We start from the raw sequence: 19,811 nt of genomic DNA, 5'->3' as shown, positions 1-19,811 counted from the left end.
CAATTTAAAGCCGCGGCTTAGTACGCGAACCGGTCAACGTTCCTTTAGCGTAACTGTTACGTTTGCATGACGTTTTGCGTTATCGCGTAATACGTCATTGGACGCGCCAAGTTAGCGGACCCGGAAGTGGACCGGAAAGCGGAGCAAAGCGCGAAACGTAAACACAGCAGGTCATGTGACTCGAAAATAACACTTTTCATTGGTTCATTTCACTTTTGGTTTCCTAATGATGTAATACTTGGTCATGTGATATAAAATTAACACTTTTCATTGGTTTAGAATTTTTCCTTCTCCCAAATGATGAAAACCCCTCCTTCTTTCCTCACTCTGACTTTCATCTTGGTGAGAGAAAGACCTTTTTTGATTCATCAGCAATGGCTTCAATGGTTGCTTCTGCCAGTGTGCCCCCACCACCTCCTCCACCTCCTCATGGGAAGAAAAGACTACCTGCTTCACTAATTATAGAAGAGGAGGAAAATCAAGAAGAGGAAGAACAGCAAGAAAATGACGAGTTTTTGCCAGAGGAGCCCAGAAGATATAATAGGAAAGAAAATTATATCTGGCAATTTTTTAAATTTCCTGCTGACCAAAAGAAAGTAAATGCCAGATACGTCTTTTGTCGCATTTGCGACGAACGACTTTCAAGGGGCACAGACAAAAAGTACAGTTTTGGCAATCATACAATGCACAGGCACATGAGTCGATGGCACCCTAACAATTACATCAATGCCCAACTTCGCGACCAACAACAAAATCCGCCAGAAATGGCAAGAAGATCTGTTGTTCAGGAGGTATCGGGACCGGAGGCGAGGGAGGTGATCCCGAACATCCAAATCAACATGGGAGAAGTGAAGCAAGTCTGTGTGTGGTGCAACCAGACACTTTGCTACCGCGAAAGTAGCATTACCCTGATAATGAGAGCCATCACCAATCATGTGTGCCCAAAACGCCCCAAAAAGTAAATTCTTTTTTTTTTGTTGCTCCTGTTGAGCCGTCTTCGATGAATCATTTTTGTTTCCCCCCTCCCCCCCAAAAATAAAAAAAAATACAAAATGTTCAGAAAAAAACAAAATAATATAAAAAATGTTCAGAAAACTAATAAAAAAAATTTAAAACAACAAAAACAAAAAAAAACAGTTCTTTTCAGAACTACCTCCCCATTATTAAAAAAATTGGTAGAATTCTTTGAACTCTGCCAAGCTCTATTTCTATTAGTTCGCTCCCAGTTCGCACTCCGGTACGCGTACTTTGAGCGTACCAAAAATTTTTTTTTAAAAAAAGGAACAGTAAGTATAAGGAAAGGAAACAGACAGTTATGTTACAAAAAAAGACAGCTATAGGGAGTAAAGAAAAGATACTGTTACCCGCAATTCACTTCTGATCATGTCATATATTACATAATTTTTTACATGGTCAGTGAGATCATCAGCAGTGGATTGCGAGTAACAGTTTTTTCTGTTTACTTCCTATAGTTGTCTTTCTTGTAACATAAATGTCTTTTCCTATCCTTATACTTACTGTTCTTGTTTAAAAAAATTTTGGAGATCATTCAGAAACAGTAACATTAATAGAGACAGAATTAGTGAATAATAATGAAGAAGTATGAGAAGAGAGGGACTGAGAAAAATACTGGAAGGAATAGAAAAATTAAGTAATAGAGAAAGGAAGGAGAGAAGTAGCAAACACAGGAAAGTAAAGATTAAAGAAATGAAGCAGTAGAACTAATAGATGTTAAATGTGATAGATTAAATGATTGAGTGAGGGTGACGATAAGGTGTGTCCTCTCTAAAAGTTTGTTTAAGGTGAACCGTACTCTGGGTTGCATATCAAATTTATGCTTGTTGAAGAATACAGACGAGATAATAGATGTGAAGACCTACCATTGCAGTAAAACATGCCCATTTATTACATCAATCATAACATAGTCAGTGACATCATCAGCAGTGGAATGTAGGTTAAAAAAGTAGAAAACATTTACCTTATAATTCATGTTAACTTTTCAAGCAAATTTTTCATACATTCAATCTGTAAAAGAGAGAACAAACATTTCCAAAAATATTAAAACATGTATTTAAAAATTTGAAAAAAGAAGGGAAAAGGTTCAAGAAGAAACAGTTTTTAAACAACTTTGACATTTACAGAAACCTCTACTTCCCTACGACCCCTACACAATCCTAAAGATATTTATTTTAAAAAAACAGTATCTTCATGCTGATGAAATGAGGCCTATTTTGAAACATGATGCTTCTTTTGCATTGCTTATGTCTCACAATAGTGATGCAATAACAGCGCAAAAAAGATGTAAAGCCATCATAAAATTGTGTCAAACATTTTAAATGATTGTTTTAGGATGCAAATAAGATGTGTGCTTTCAAGAGCTTTCTTTGAGGTGAGGCCTATTTCTTTTTTTTAAAAAAAAACAATACCTAGAAGTACAGCACTGTAAGCATTAAAATTGACACTTACAGAAGACTCTGCTTCTCCATATCTACCTCACATTTCTAAATATATATCATAATTTCAAAAAGCATAACATTAATTATACATGTTAAATGGTTTATTTTTGCTGTTCTCAGAATGTATCAAATTTCACTTAAATCAGTGACTTGAAGGTATTCATCATGTAACAGCGGGAAAAAAAAAACACAATCAAAATGACTGTGTTTAAAAAACCCATACAACCTTCGAAATCTGATTTCAAAACTCCTTAAAATTAACTTACTTTCAATGACGTCGAACGATCTCCTATGAACAGCATCCACTCTGTTGTGCTACAAATATTTTCAGCCCGCCACTTTCTGAAAGAAAACCTCCATCGATACGTAAAATATGTTACATAGAAAAAAAGACTTCTCTCATTATATCACATGTTTCCACTAGGCCAAATCATGTTGCCGCGATTCGCAAGTCTTGTTATTCTTCCAATCAAATCCCGACATTTTCTATTTTCGCAACTTTCAAAAATAAAATATTTGAGATTATTTTCACAATCCTGGACTACTAATAACTTACTCTTCTTTGTCACTCATGTTCTCCTTTTCCTATGACACTGATACTGCTTACTATGAAGCAGACTTACTTGCATTAGGTTTATATAGTTGGATTTTTAATCTAGACAGCATTGCAGACTTACATTCCCTCTACTTAAAATTTTGGTTTTAAAAACACCAGGTAAGAATTTTTAAGGTCAAACGGCAATTTTTTTTTGAACGTTACAACGGAATCATTACAGAATGACCAGCCGTTTCCAGACTTTAAGTAAGCTGTATAATGTCCTGATGTTGTTGATGGACCATCGTGATAGATAATTGCTACAGTAACAAAAGTCCTCCCTGATATTGACAGCTGAGAAGCCACAAATTTTTTTATTAAAGTTGACAATTTTGATCCATCAGGCCTACAACGTTGGATCATTAAAATGACATACTGGCCATATCTACGTATAAATAATGTTGACATCATATCACATTTACATTGGCTACACTCCATGTTGTGATCCGCTGCATTTACTAGCTTATTAAAGGAGACTGATTTACTGTCTGGCAAAGTTAAATATATAAATCTTTCTGAGTCTACACTAGTAGTACTTGATACCATACAGTTCTCGCAGTCATGCTGCCATTGATAAGAAAGCCCAAACAGGTGATCTACATCTACACCCTCAACTTGCAATATATCAAGCATATACATTAAAAACTCCTGACAATCTTGCTGATTATTTTCAGAGAAGTCTGTTTGACCTGAACATTCATCTAACAGATAACGAACTTCAGACACACTTTCTACTTTTGTTCGATCAGTGCTACATTTCTCGAAAACAGAATTCAACAAACAGCATAAAATTTGTTCAGAATTCAACAGAATCTGTTCTTTTAAACTCTCTAGTGAAAAGAGAACATTAACCACTACATTTGCATAGCAGTTGACACCAGAACTGTTTTCAAATTGAAAACCGACAACATCTTCAACAGAATCCACTTTCTTTCTGCTAACAATTTTCGGTTCATTGACTTTTAGTCTTTTTGCAACAACCTCCCTACTATTACTGCTATTTCTACATTTGCGGCCTACCACACGTTTCTCAAACAAAGGATATTGAGGCAAATGTGGCGCATACTCTCTTCTTAACCTATTGTATTCCTTAACACAATCTAGATCCGCACAAATGTTTGTGACATCACAGTCAATCAAGTACAATCCCGATAAAGTTCTAACTCGTGACAATGCCACATATGCCATACCCTCCTTGAACACAGAACTGCCAATATTCACCAATGCACAGTCTACACTTAAACCTTGCGATTTATGGATTGTCACCGCATATGCCAAGCAAACAGGAAACTGTTTACGGCGAACATATAAATCTTTAACAAGCAAAAACCTAGCAGAACAACGACCAATTTGCTGTACTTCCTCAATGCCATCAAATTTAATTTTTAAAAATTCTATTCCATCTCTATTTCTGTATTTCTCAAAATCAACAACATTACCCATTGATCCATTTACCAGACCTCTTTCTACATGTAAATTCCTTCTCAAAATAATTCGGCAATTTAAACACACATTCAAAGTCTTTTCAAAACCCGCTGTTTTAGATATAGTCTTCTCTAATGAATCCAATTTTGATTTCAAATTGTCTGACAAAATAATTGTTGATCCCATATGCTCTAATTTGTCGATAGCTTCAAGTTTCACAATCTCTTGCTTTTCTAAATTCAACATTTTGTTGTTGAAGATGGCACATTCTGCAAGAGTTGGCATGAGACATATCCCGGATTTCTTCTCAGTAATTTTCTGAAAAATATTCTCAGGCACAATCTCTTGTTTGGGATATAAATTTGACAGTAATCGTGCATTTAAAGCTTCTTTCCCATGCTCGGTCACTTTTCCAATTCTAATATCTTGTAGAATATTCTTGTAATCTTCATCCTTTGCCTGACGCATATTTTGATGCAGTTCTGCATAATTGAAGTTTAACCATATATTGACGTTGCCAATGCTCCCTAGGCACTTCCTGGTATCTTCATGCGTGAGTATTTTGAACACAGGTTGACCTTTTACTGGTGTCAGCTGCAGAAGATCTCCGAAAACAATGATGTGTTTCCCACCAAATAACACATCATATTCAGTTTTAAGTACTTCTTGCATTCTCAAATGCACAAAGGCAAGCATGACATTGGAAACCATGCTTACTTCGTCAATGATAAGTAGTTTCATTTTCCTCAAGACTCTTGAAACTTCACAGCAAGCATCTCCAGATAACTTGTTGTATTGTAATTTGTTGTCATGCTCCACCGGCAGCATCAGTAGACGATGCAAAGTAATACCTTTAATGTTATGTGCTGCCAGTCCAGTAGGAGCGGTGACAACACAAGACAGCGATGACTCAGTCCTTTCCTGCAAATAACAAGAGATTGCTTTAATGAGGAAACTTTTTCCAGTTCCCGCTTCTCCACTCACGTACAGTCGGACAGGCTTCAACGATGTACATGAGCACTTGTTCTTCTCATGACTTAATCCGTGCTCAATTTCCGTGGTAACTTCATCATATATTTTCCTCTGCTCAACGTTGAGTTGTTTTTCCAAGTCTTCTAAGTTAACTGAATCCTCCTGAGCATGTGCCATGGCTCTTTCCACTTCATTCATAGCAGTGGCAGCTTCATTTTTGATAATAGGTCCTCCAAGTGGATCTTGACTCAATGAAACAGAACTCTGACTGTCCTGAGAACTGTCTCTGGCAATCTCGGCTGCAATCGTTGCTTCCTGCTCAATTTCCAAAGTTAGCATTTCTTGATATTTAGAAAAAGCAGGACATTCTATGGACTCCTTGGCTGCATTGAAAGAGTCTTCGTAACAGAGGAAATCTCCAAGCAGTTCCTCTTCTGCACGCCAAGGCTTGAAAAGTTGCAAAAGTGCTAAATAAAAAAACTCCTTTTTTTCTGGAGATTCACCACTCAATTTTCGATGGTTTACTAATTGGCATTTTCTTTGCTTGACCAGGCATCCCTCACTTCCAATTACAGCATACACTCCTTTCTCAATATCTTCTTTGATGTTCCTCTTGAATATATAATTTTGGAGAACCTCATATAGACAAACATTCTCAAGGTGACTGCTTCGATTTGGATAATATGTATCCAACATGTTGGTCTTCAAAATGTCGGTACTGTTTGGTTCCTTTTCTGCCAAATACTCAATTTCCCGGACAGGTTTTAGAACTCGATTTCGCGTTGCAGCAAGACCAAGACTCGCCCAAACGAGACTCCTGGATTTGGCATAGAGACTTGCTGAAGACAACCGGTCAGAACATTCGTAAGCTCCGATTTCTCGATGCGACAACATCTTCAGACTGAAACTGTACAACTTCTTGCTGAGGCTCTTTTCATGAGAAATGTCCTCCCACATATCCTTCAGTTCGGTCTTTTCTTTTTTGGTGATGTAAGATGTCACATACCGAGCCACAGCCATACAGTTGTCAGCCACAAACTGTATATCCATGTTAGCATTCCACATGGACAAAATCACTGGGTTGTAGTCATTGATGTACTTGGACTCTTCGTTCCTTTTCAAATTGTATGTATTCTTGGGTGATTTCCTCGTCACATTATGTCGCAGCGAAGACATCAAACTGTTCACTCTTCCTTTAGAAATCACCGGTCGTGGAAAGTTGAAACGACATTTGGTGTAGAACTTGTCCTTGTTTCTGAATTTACGACGACAGTACTTTCCACAACGATGGCTTTGGAAACGTAGAACTTGTTCTCTTAGACTTTTCTTCTCCGTTGCGTTTGGAACAGCACACGTAGAATACTGTTCGATGAAATTCATCACTAAGTCATCCGGATCTGTTCCAAATTTAGGTGCATCCTTGATCCACAACAACATATGTATATGAGGGGCACCTCTTGCTTGGTACTCCTTTCTCCAAAAGAAATCCAACACCTGTCCAAGAGGTGGATTCTTTTTATTTGTGATGAAAGACATCATAGCTTCAAATCTATGATTGAAGTACCTGCATACATTGACTGGATCCAAAGAGCACAGTTCTCCGGGTGTCTTGAATTCGATGTTTTCAATGTTTCCATTTGCCTCTCGTAAAAATTCAAGTAAGTCTTCCCAGCCATACTCGGCACAGCTCAGAGTGAGGAACCATGTTGGAGTTCCTAAGTTCCTCAGCATACATTTTAAATCACCATGACGACGGTACCAGTACTCATTAGTACCACGCTGACACGCCATGAGATTAATTAAGTGAGAATCCAAAATACTGTCTTGGACATTGACTTTATGCATAAAGTCACTTGCCGAGATGTTTCGCATCTGTATACCACTTTTTAAGATGTGGTTCACTGCATATGACAGTCCAGACAGATCGCTTTCAAACAGGAGATGAAACAAATAGGGAATGCATTGCCGAAACCTAGGATCTGCTGCATACAATCGTAAAGTCCGGTATTCAGACGCAGGAATTTGATGAGGTCGCTCATCATATCTTCCTCCTTGACCTGTGGGAAATAGCTGTGGGAAACACCGAGCTTCCAAACTTTCCTCCCAAACACTAATGGGACTCCCTTTGGCTTGTTTCATTTGAAACAACTCAATAGCATTCCCCATGACTTCCTTGGAATGCAAAGGATGAACACTATAATGTTCATATATTTCTTCACTTTTAGAGGCCTCTACTTTCTCAATTTGGCCAGCACACAAATCGCTATCCTCTTCATCACTTACTTCCTCTTCTGCAACATATACATTCTTATAGTACTTATTATTTTTCTTCAAATACACTGTTGCCTTTTTGACTTTCCTAACATCCACTAAATCTTGCCATATTTTCTTATTCTTTGTCGGAACCCCATTAACCAAGATAACCAGAGGTTCCTCTTCCACTTTTTCTATTCCAATTGTGTTAATGTTTTTCTTCAAATCTAGAGGCAAAAAAACAACTCTTCCCTTTAATCCTCTCTGTAAATCTGCTGGAGGCAACTTCCCTGTCTTTGGCTCCATTCTTACAATAGCCTGAAAGGGATGGATACTTTGAATCAAAATAGATTCATAAGTATTTAAATCCTTCAATTCAGAAGGAATCTCAACCAATTCCAGATTATTATGAACTGCCCTAGCAGGCATCTGGTTTTGGTTTAATTTATTACAACAATAAGTACACACACGTTGATCCGATCCCAAATCAAAATAATTTTCTACCATCAAGTATGTGGCAAAATCCTTCCATTCACTATTATTTTCCCTTTCACTTTTTGCATATAAATCCACTACCTTAGTCTGATTCTTATAATAAGTGCGTCGACAACATACACAAGTGAAATTAGGCCTCTCACTTGATTTCATCTGAAACGTGGCAATTTCCTTCTGAAAATTATCTGTACTGGAAACCTGTACATTATCTTCCACATTACCCTCTACTTCAGGGTCAATTTGAACATTCTCATCTTTACTACCAAAGTAACAAAACTCAATTTCTTCACAAATATTCTTCACATCTATTTCAGAACCATGCAAAAGAGCAGCACATAATTGTTTAAGCATAATTGCTGGACTCTTAGCATAATACAACATTCTCACTAATTTTCTCACTTTATTATGATGCACTGCTAGCATCCTGAAATGATGAAAAACACTCTGGCATACTCTCCTGGAAAGACAAGCCAGTGAATGACCACGCAAACCTGTCATTTGTCTCACTCTGCAAGGATCTAAATCTTGCAACAACTTCATTTTCTGCTTCAAACTTTTCTTATTAAATGTCCGTATAAAATCACAAAGCAAATTGATGGAAACCTGTCGCACACTGCAAATAGAACTACACTTCCAAATGTACACAGGACCCTTAGGACGTCTTCCTAAAACCTCAATGTTGGACAGGCCACGTGACGGGCCGCTCTCCCCCGGCTCGACCAAGCCCGAGCCAGTCATACAAGCACCACACCCCACCATTGCACGTCCTACGTCCCCTCAGGGACACCTGCCCCCGAGCATGATAACCTCGTGGGTCCGATCCACGGCCGACCCACGCGCCCAGCCCGGGCCGCCATCTTGGACACTTCGCCACGAGGCCGCCTGGCCCCCGATCGACCTCAACCCTGGGCCTAGCCCGGCCTCAGACATTCCGGCACCACCCTCCACCCAGGAGGTGAGCGAGCTACTTGGCCAGTCAATGGGAGAAAGAGGTGTCGATGGTTCTCCCCCGGCCAGTGCCGCTCGCCCATCGCCTCCCCGGGCGCTGGCTCCACCCCCCTGCTGGGTGTCTGGACTCCCTCATCCCGGACCTCCCGACCTCCAAGTGCGAGGGTCCGGACATCAAAGCACGCCAGCCCTATAACTGGGGCAGCTCCAGAACAGGAAGGCAGTTGTATCTTGGAGTCGAGAGACGAAAGAAGAACTCATCCTGGACGGACTACTGGCGCTGCCGTAGCTCTGTCCTGTGCACCATCATCCTGCCTGGTGGCGCTGCCACAGCCGTCGTAACCTTCATCCTTCACCGTCGTCCGGATCTGCTGGCGAGGCCGCGGACCGTTGTAACTGTCATCTGCATCGGGACCTGCTTGGCTTCTCCACGGCCCGTCGACCATCCTTCATCCATCTCGGGACCTGCTTGGCTTCTCCACGGCCCGTCGACCATCCTTCATCCATCTCGGGACCTGCTTGGCTTCTCCACGGCCCGTCGACCACCCTTCCTCCATCTCGGGACCTGCTTGGCTCCTCCACGGCCCGATCAGCAACCACGCCGAGCTCGAGGATTGAGAGCTATTGAACTCATTGGTAACTAAGACTGTCCCGCTACCCTTTTCCTCAACCAGAGATCAGAACCGAGGGGACCCCTGAGTCCAGACCTCCTTGTATTATATCAACGTAACCTAAGAAGTGCATATAAAGTCTCGTTAACCTTCAATCTTGTGTGGTGTCCGTCTGTGGGGGGGGGGAAGTTACTTATCTGTACAGTCGTTGGAGACGGCTCTCCCTGGAGACCTCTCCCCGTAATCTCGGCCGACCCTCCCGGTCCGTCTAACATTGGTGGCCAGCGGCGCGATCCGAATCACCGCATAACGTACAGAGAGTAGCTCACCCCACAACGAACAACAATGTCGACTAAAGAGAGCGGATCAACTGAGAAGTTCCAAATGGAAAAGCTAGAGGAATACAGCCATCGTGAACTAAAGCAGTTCTGCATCGAACTAGGTATCGCTACCACCGGACTAAGTACCAAGGACGATTTTAAGCAGGCCCTAGAATCTTGGGCAGAGACCGGGGATGTCGAAGCCCCGGAGCAAAGCACCGCGAAAAAGACCAACACGGCCCCTGAAGAGCAAAGAACGGGTCTCTCGCAAGACGAGATCCAAGAAAGAGAAAAAGCCCGACTACACGAACTTGAAATGGCCCGACTCAAGATGGACATAGAACTCAAATTGGCCGAGCAAAAAATAAACTTAGAGCACCTTCGCCTCCGAGAAGAAAGAGAGGAGAAACAGAGGCAAAGGGAGCTCGAGGAAAAAAGACTAACGTACGAGCACGAGCGGAACCTAGCCGAGATCAACCTGCGCAAACAGAATAAAGAATTAGGGGTGCCCGACAGACCGTCCACCCCCGGGACCACGGACAAAAAAGTGCACATCCCCAAGGATGTGGTCCGAGAATATTTTCGAGAAGACGACATCCAGCAATGGTTTAAAGCATATGAAATCGCGATGACTGCGCACCGGATCGATAGAGCCGACTGGGGAGCCGGCCTATGGGGCAAATTCCTCAATGAGGGCCGCGATACTCTGTTACAGCTCCCAGACCACCAGATGACCTCCTACGACCATATGAAAGCGGCCCTCCTCACTCGCTATGGCCTCACGCCCGAGATGTACCGTCAGAGGTTCCGAGACTGCACACGCATTCCAGGTACAACTTGGGTGGACTATGTAACGTACTTTAGCCGAGCCTTCGAAGGCTGGATCAGAGGGAACAACGTCACGACCTACGAGCAGTTGTTCAATCTGATGGTATGGGAGCATCTGTCCAACAACTGCTTCATTGAACTACGCCAACACCTCCTCGACAGCAAGTTAACCGATCCCCGGCAGCTCGCAGCCGAAGCTGACCGGTGGGAGATCACCCGAGTGGGCCGGAATGGGTCCTACGAGCAGAACAGGAACAACAATGGTCACCACCGATCCAGAGGAGGAGGAGGGGGCCAAGGACGAGGAAGAGACAACACTCCGGCCGCCCCCACTACCAGCACCACCCCCCCGGCCAACCGGGGCAGCACCCCGGCGCGACCGGGATACAGAGCCAATGTTACATGTCACCGATGCCAACGAGTCGGCCACTATGCAAATGACCCAAGCTGCCCGCAGTATCAGAGCCCAAGACCCCGCCAGGTGACCGCCGCGGCACTAGGGGAAGAACAGATCTCCGAGGAACAAGAAACAGACGAGCAAGAGTATCAAGGGTGGGAGCCAGCCGCCATGACTCTCGCGTGCTTAGGGGGAAGAGACATGGTCCCGCGGGTCCCCCTACCCGCTAACACCCAGAAGTACGGCCAATGGGTGAGCATCAATGGACAACGGGCCGAAGCCCTTCGAGACACCGGGGCCAGTGTGACAGCCGTCCGCTGTCATCTGGTGACCCCAGAGCAATATCTACCGAACATTCTCTGCCCTGTACGATCAGCCGACAACTCGGAGAGTCTGTGTCGGATGGCCTGCGTCCCCTTTGAATGGGGAGGGGTCTCCGGCATGTTGAAAGTAACGGTCCGAGACGACGCCCCCGTGGACTGCCTCCTCGGAAATGACCTGGAAAGCTCCCCGTGGGCAGCCGTGGAGCGAAAAGAACACTTGGGGATGTTGGGCGTCCCAGACTGGGCGTGCGTCACCACCCGGTCTATGGCCGCCCGTGCCAACCATCACCCGGAAGAACCAGAATGGCCGGCGCCTCCGCCTCCGGTCGCCCCCGCCGAGACCCCCGACCAGTGCATCCCCCTCGAACCTGCTCAACCTTCCGACCTTGCTAATCTCGACCAGTGGGCTCAAGAAGGGGGGCCCACACAAGAACAATTTCGTCAGGAGCAGAAGACCTGTCCCTCCCTTGAGGGACTCCGACAACAAGCGCTCGCCCAAAGCGCAGGGGATACCTCCGGAGCTCATTGGGTCTACTGGGACAATGACCTACTGTACAGCGAGCAACGAATCGCCGAGCTGGGGGCCAACCGAGTACTAGTGGTGCCACTCCGCTTTAGAGACTTCCTGCTAAATCTGGCCCACGATGTCCCCCTGGCAGGGCACCTGGGACAAGATAAAACCTACAGCCGCCTAGTGACCCACTTCTTCTGGCCAAAAATGAGAAACGATGTGCACCAGCATTGCCGATCTTGCCCCACGTGCCAAGCCAGTGGGAAGAGCGGCCGCAAATTAAAGGCCCCCCTGCAACCCTTTCCCGTAGTCACAACCCCATTTGAGAGGGTCGGAATAGACATTGTGGGACCCCTAGACCCACGTACAAGACAAGGCCATCGCTTCATCCTAGTACTAGTGGACCACGCCACCCGCTACCCTGAGGCTATTCCTCTCCGGACCGTCACAGCCCCAGTGGTCGGCAGGGCCCTGATGGGGATCTTCTCCCGTGTGGGGTTCCCCCGAGAAGTCGTCAGTGACAGAGGCACGAACTTTATTTCCAAATACATGAAGTCCCTCTGGCAACAGTGTGGGGTCACCTACCGCTTCACGACCCCCTATCACCCCCAAGGAAACGGACTTGTTGAACGGTTCAATCGCACACTAAAAGGGATGATCGGGGGATTGGAAGAACCCCTCCGTCGCCAGTGGGACGTGCTGCTGCCGTGCCTCCTCTTCGCCTACCGGGAGGTCCCACAGAAGTCCCTAGGCTTCAGCCCATTCGAGCTGCTCTATGGGCACCCAGTACGGGGGCCACTCAGCCTGATCAAAGAAGGCTGGGAGTTGCCTCCGGCCAAGAGTCCTCCAGATGTCTTCCGGTACCTCCTCACCCTCCGCAACCAGTCCCAGCGGTTCAGAGACCTAGCGAAAGCCAACCTAGAGGCCAGTCAAGAGGACATGAAGAGATGGTATGACCAGAACGCCTCATCTATTGAATTCGAGCCGGGGCAACAGGTCTGGGTAATGTCCCCCACAGAACCGTGCGCTCTCCAAGACAAATGGACGGGACCCTTCAAGGTAATCGAGCGCAAGGGACCCGCCACCTATCTGATCGATATGGAGTCCGCCCGGAATCCGCTCCGAGTCCTCCACACCAACAGACTGAAACCCCACTTTGCACGAACAGAACTCAGCCTCTTGATGGCCACAGACAACGGGGTTGAGGACGACTCCGAGCCTCTCCCTGACCTCTTGCGGACCCAGGAGCAAGACGGCTCCGTGGATGGGGTCCGACTCTCGGAGACCCTCACCCAGGAACAACGCCAAGAGTGCCAAGCCCTCCTATCACGATTTGCCAGCCTGTTCTCCCTCACCCCAGGTGTCACTTCCTGGTGTGTGCACGATGTGGACACCGGAGACAGCCCTCCTATCCGCCACCGGGCCTACCGCGTACCTGATCGGGTACGGGCCTGCATCCAGGCGGAAGTAACTAAGATGCTCACGCTCGGGGTCATCGAGCCCTCCGACAGTCCATGGGCCAGCCCGGTCGTACTGGTCCCCAAAGCAGCCGCCCCCGGAACCACACCCGAACTCCGGTTCTGTGTCGACTACCGGGGCCTGAATGAAGTCACCAGAACGGACGCACACCCCATCCCCCGGGCAGATGAACTGGTCGACCGAATGGGCGCTGCCCGTTACCTCAGCATCTTCGATCTAACGGCAGGCTATTGGCAGATCGGCCTCACACCCCGAGCACAAGAACGTTCTGCCTTCTCCACCCCCGATGGCCACTATCACTTCACGGTCATGCCCTTCGGCATGAAAAATGCCCCAGCGACTTTCCAACGGCTCGTCAATCAGGTCCTGGCGGGGCTCGAAGAGTTCAGCGCCGCCTACCTGGACGACATCGCTGTGTACAGCCACCACTGGACCGAGCACCTCCACCACCTCCAGGCAGTGTTGCAAGCCCTTCAGCGAGCTGGCCTCACGATCAAGGCCAGCAAATGTCAAATTGGACAAGGGTCAGTGACCTACCTCGGACACCAAGTGGGAAGCGGTCTAGTGGCCCCTCTTCAACTGAAAATTGCCGCCATCCAGAACTGGCAACCCCCTAACACTCAAACTGAGGTGCGAGCCTTCCTGGGCCTCACGGGCTACTACCGAAGGTTCGTGAAAGACTATGGTACCATCGTGGGGCCTCTCACCGAACTCACGTCGAAAAATCAGCCCAAGAAGGTGAACTGGACCCCAGAGTGTCAAGCGGCCTTCGAACAGCTAAAGGCCGCCATGTGTTCCGCTCCTGTACTCCAGGCCCCAGACTACAGCCGGGAGTTCGTCGTCCAGACGGACGCCTCCGACCAGGGCATTGGGGCGGTCCTGTCCCAGGTGAACACCGAAGGCCTTGATCAACCGGTGGCCTTCATCAGCCGGAGACTCCTACCACGGGAGCAACGCTGGAGCACCATAGAGAGGGAAGCCTTCGCTGTGGTATGGGCCCTCAAGAAGCTCCGACCCTACCTTTTTGGCACCCACTTCCGGGTGCAGACTGACCACCGACCCCTGCAGTGGTTGATGCATATGCGGGGGGAAAACCCAAAACTGCTACGCTGGTCCATCTCCTTGCAAGGTATGGACTTTACCGTTGAACACCGGCCTGGGTCTGACCACGCCAACGCGGATGGCCTGTCCCGGTTTTTCCGCCTCGACGAAGAGAGTCCCCAAGAGGATGGGTAACTCTCCCCGCCTTCAGCTGGGGGGGACGCATGTTGGACAGGCCACGTGACGGGCCGCTCTCCCCCGGCTCGACCAAGCCCGAGCCAGTCATACAAGCACCACACCCCACCATTGCACGTCCTACGTCCCCTCAGGGACACCTGCCCCCGAGCATGATAACCTCGTGGGTCCGATCCACGGCCGACCCACGCGCCCAGCCCGGGCCGCCATCTTGGACACTTCGCCACGAGGCCGCCTGGCCCCCGATCGACCTCAACCCTGGGCCTAGCCCGGCCTCAGACATTCCGGCACCACCCTCCACCCAGGAGGTGAGCGAGCTACTTGGCCAGTCAATGGGAGAAAGAGGTGTCGATGGTTCTCCCCCGGCCAGTGCCGCTCGCCCATCGCCTCCCCGGGCGCTGGCTCCACCCCCCTGCTGGGTGTCTGGACTCCCTCATCCCGGACCTCCCGACCTCCAAGTGCGAGGGTCCGGACATCAAAGCACGCCAGCCCTATAACTGGGGCAGCTCCAGAACAGGAAGGCAGTTGTATCTTGGAGTCGAGAGACGAAAGAAGAACTCATCCTGGACGGACTACTGGCGCTGCCGTAGCTCTGTCCTGTGCACCATCATCCTGCCTGGTGGCGCTGCCACAGCCGTCGTAACCTTCATCCTTCACCGTCGTCCGGATCTGCTGGCGAGGCCGCGGACCGTTGTAACTGTCATCTGCATCGGGACCTGCTTGGCTTCTCCACGGCCCGTCGACCATCCTTCATCCATCTCGGGACCTGCTTGGCTTCTCCACGGCCCGTCGACCATCCTTCATCCATCTCGGGACCTGCTTGGCTTCTCCACGGCCCGTCGACCACCCTTCCTCCATCTCGGGACCTGCTTGGCTCCTCCACGGCCCGATCAGCAACCACGCCGAGCTCGAGGATTGAGAGCTATTGAACTCATTGGTAACTAAGACTGTCCCGCTACCCTTTTCCTCAACCAGAGATCAGAACCGAGGGGACCCCTGAGTCCAGACCTCCTTGTATTATATCAACGTAACCTAAGAAGTGCATATAAAGTCTCGTTAACCTTCAATCTTGTGTGGTGTCCGTCTGTGGGGGGGGGGAAGTTACTTATCTGTACAGTCGTTGGAGACGGCTCTCCCTGGAGACCTCTCCCCGTAATCTCGGCCGACCCTCCCGGTCCGTCTAACACTCATCACTTAGCGCCTCTTCTGTCTCTGTTGTCACAAGTTGTTCTTTTTCAACTGGACAACCATCCTTCACTTCATAAGCTCGACCACTGGTGTCAACTGCAAACACCAAATCATTATCCTGAAAATAACTCTCCTCATTAAAAAATGCCTCACAACTAGAACTATGCATCCATTCTCCGGAAAAAACTTCACAAAAGTTAGTACGATTTACTACTCTCTTCCATCTACTTTTAGTTTTGAAATCAGAAATTACCTTGCTTAGTTTCCTAATTCTATTGATTACCAAAATAAACAACTTTCGCTTAATTTCAAAAGCATGATCAATAATTTTCTCTACATTTTTCTTCTTCTTATAAAATGCCGCTTTCTGTTGGCCTTTTTTTTTAATATTTTTCAATAAATTAACTATTATCCTATTACGGAACATTCGATGTCGAATGTCCCTAAACTGTTGTTTCCTTCTACTATCATGCACAGAGTTATCTCTTCCTCTACCAGTAACATTTTTGATGGGTCTCTCCTTTCCATTTAAATTGCTTTTCTTTTTGAGGACTGAAACATTTTTTGGAGAAATACTTTTTTTATGACAAATATTTCTTAAGAATGATTTCGTGCTCTTACCCGGACCTTTCTTGGTGTTTTGACAAGTATTTGGGGAAGAGGACTGCTGCAATAAAACATCATCCTGCTGTCTTTGACGTTTTCTAGCCTTTCGTATTCGACTTTTGGAAGGCATTTTCCAAACTATGAAAGAATCTGCAGTTGAATCTGTGGAAAAATATAATATAAAATGTTATTAACCACTATTACCAAACAGTAAATAAATAACAGTCATCTAAAACTTAATGCCGTACTAATTATTTAACATAGCAAATGTTTTCCACCAGCACTGCATCACAAAAATGACACTCAATGGTGCAAAAAAGGCATACAACACTCATAAATCACTCCCTAATATTTTAAATCATTAATTCAGGATGACGATAAGATGTAGCCTATCTAAAGATTTGTTTAGGCCCTGATCTTTAGACTGGGGTAAATGTGTGTCATTGATCCACATTCAGTCCATCACCTGTTTTGTTTATTTGAGGTGAGGCCAACACATGGTTGCAGATAAGATTTTCACTGAAAAATATCAAAATAAAAAAACATGTGAAGGCCTACCAATGAAGTAAATCATTAAATGAAAACCAATACATTTCTGGAAATATGCACTACTAGTGCTTCATAAGATGTTTTGGGTCATATTTATAAGGCATTTGAGTATCTAGTATGCTATTTTACGTTCTTCCTGGTGCAAATTTATTGTAAATATGCTCCCACCTGCGGTTGGCAAATTTAGATTTTGATTATGGGAGTTAGATAGGCATGTTAATAATTTCCCAAAAATGGTGTATAACCCCAAACAACCTTTGAAGCAAATGCTCTTAGCCATGTTATCCACCTCCCATTGGATAACATGGCTAAGAAGTGCTCAGGGCCCCATGAGGAACGCTTTCCATTTAAAAAGGGAAAAATAACATCAAAGACACTAAAATGCCTTCTAAATATGACCTCAAACAACCTATGAAGCTCTAACAGAACATATCCTGAAATGTAATTGATTTCAAAATTCGTTTTTAAACACAGCATATAAATCAATTGTATACCTGCATTCATGGAGAAATGACTAAAAATGTCCTTGAGACACATGAAAGTGTTTTCTGGAATGCCCTAGCACCATTTTTGGGACACTATTAACATGGCTACGTAACTCCCATAATCAAAATCTAAATTTGCCAAGCGCAAGTGGGAGCGTATTTACAAGACACTTGCCCCAAGAGGAACACTTTCCATTTAAAAAGGGAAAAATAACATCGCAGAAAAGTCAGCAATATTCATGCACTTTCCAGCAAATGCTCTTAGCCATGTTATCCACTTCCTATTAAATAACATGGCTAAGAACTGCTCAGGGCCCCATGAGGAACGCTTTCCATTTAAAAAGGGAAAAATAACATCAAAGACACTAAAATGCCTTCTAAATATGACCCCAAACAACCTATGAAGCTCTAACAGTACATATCCTGAAATGTAATTGATTTCAAAATTCGTTTTTAAACACAGCATATAAATCAATTGTATACCTGCATTCATGGAGAAATGACTAAAAATGTCCTTGAGACACATGAAAGTGTTTTCTGCAATTCACTAGCACCATTTTTGGGACACTATTAACATGGCTAGGTAACTCCCATAATCAAAATCTAAATTTGCCAAGCACAAGTGGGAGCGTATTTACAAGACACTTGCCCCATGAGGAACACTTTACATTTTAAAAGGAAAACATAACATCTTAGACACTCAAATACCTTATAAATATGGCTCAAAACAACCTATGAAGCTCTAGCAGTACATATCCAGAAATGAAATTGATTTCTTAAATCGATTTTAAAAGCAACATCTCTGTTTCAGCTTACATAACAGACCATAAAATGGGCTCCATGTACCACAATAACTTGTGTTACTGCATGCCAGAATGTTACACCAAATATGCAATTACAATTTCTCTATGAAACTAATTCTATTAGTATATCACTAGAGACAAAACCACATTTTATAAACACAGCTTTCTTCATCATTTTCTCCTTAAATCATACTATTCTCTATCTAAATTAAATAAATGTTTTCTCACCTTAGCAAATATTTTTTGAGTTTTGAAAACAGTCTGAGAAATACACCAAATTGTCTTCAGCAGAAGAAAAAGGATGCACTCCAAAGGCTGCAGCTATTGAAAGCACAGAAATACAGATATTCTTTTCACATATCTCTCATATTAGCCAATCATACCTCTTCCCTCACTTTTTTCAAATCAAAACCCTTCCCCCCTCTGCCCTGTCTGCCTTGTATCCATAGCAACCACCTCCTGGAAGACCTCTCATGTTTGCAAATTCACACAACAATGTTTCAATTGAACTCTGAACTCTCAGTGCACCTGCGTATCCAGTGCAATCTTTCATTAAATGTTTCTTCCTTGACCATTCAAATTACATCTTTCAAAGAACACATCCATGCACCCTAACTTTCTGTTTTCAGAAATGGAAATGCACCAATCACTGCTAATGAATCATTAGCATTGTAAATCCACAGTTCTTTTCCTTTAGAAACTCCTACTGTTTCAACTGCCCTTTCATTACCACACTTCATCTGACTACAGAACAACCTTCAGCCACCATGTTTAACGTCTGGATTGTTGGACATAGTTACATCCACTGGGCTCAAAGGTATGCTGAGAACAGAAATTTACCTAACCTCAATTTACAAGATGTGGAAATTAAGTGGTTGGGCCAAAGAGGATTAAAATGTCACCAATTGATACCATTGGTGAAAACCTTTATGCATTTGCCAAAACCTGACCTGTTAATAGTGCACTGTGGAGGTAATGATTTGGGCACTTTGACAGGGGTAGGTCTGGAAATGCTTTTAAAGGACACCTTTGAGCAATTAATGGCACTTTTTCCTCAAACTGCCTTGGTATATTCCAATATATGCCAAAGACAGAAATGGAGGTGGTCCAACCAATTTTGTCCACAAATTGAGAAAGCGAGGAAGCATGTAAACAAATCTGTGTCAGCTTTCATGAGAGACCATGGAATGGGCTCTCTGTACAACAATAACTTGCGTTACTACATGCAAGATATCTACAGAGTGTTAGGAATTAGTGTGGGTTTAGCTCCATGGTCCGATCTTTTTCCTTTTTTCCTCCTTCTTGTTGGTGTCCTTCCTTTGTTTCTTTGT

Source organism: Lissotriton vulgaris, chromosome 6, assembly GCF_964263255.1.
Source record: "Lissotriton vulgaris chromosome 6, aLisVul1.2, whole genome shotgun sequence".
Lineage (NCBI taxonomy): Eukaryota > Metazoa > Chordata > Amphibia > Caudata > Salamandridae > Lissotriton > Lissotriton vulgaris.
The sequence above is the reverse complement of the archived record's forward strand: the minus strand, read 5'-3'. Positions refer to the sequence as shown.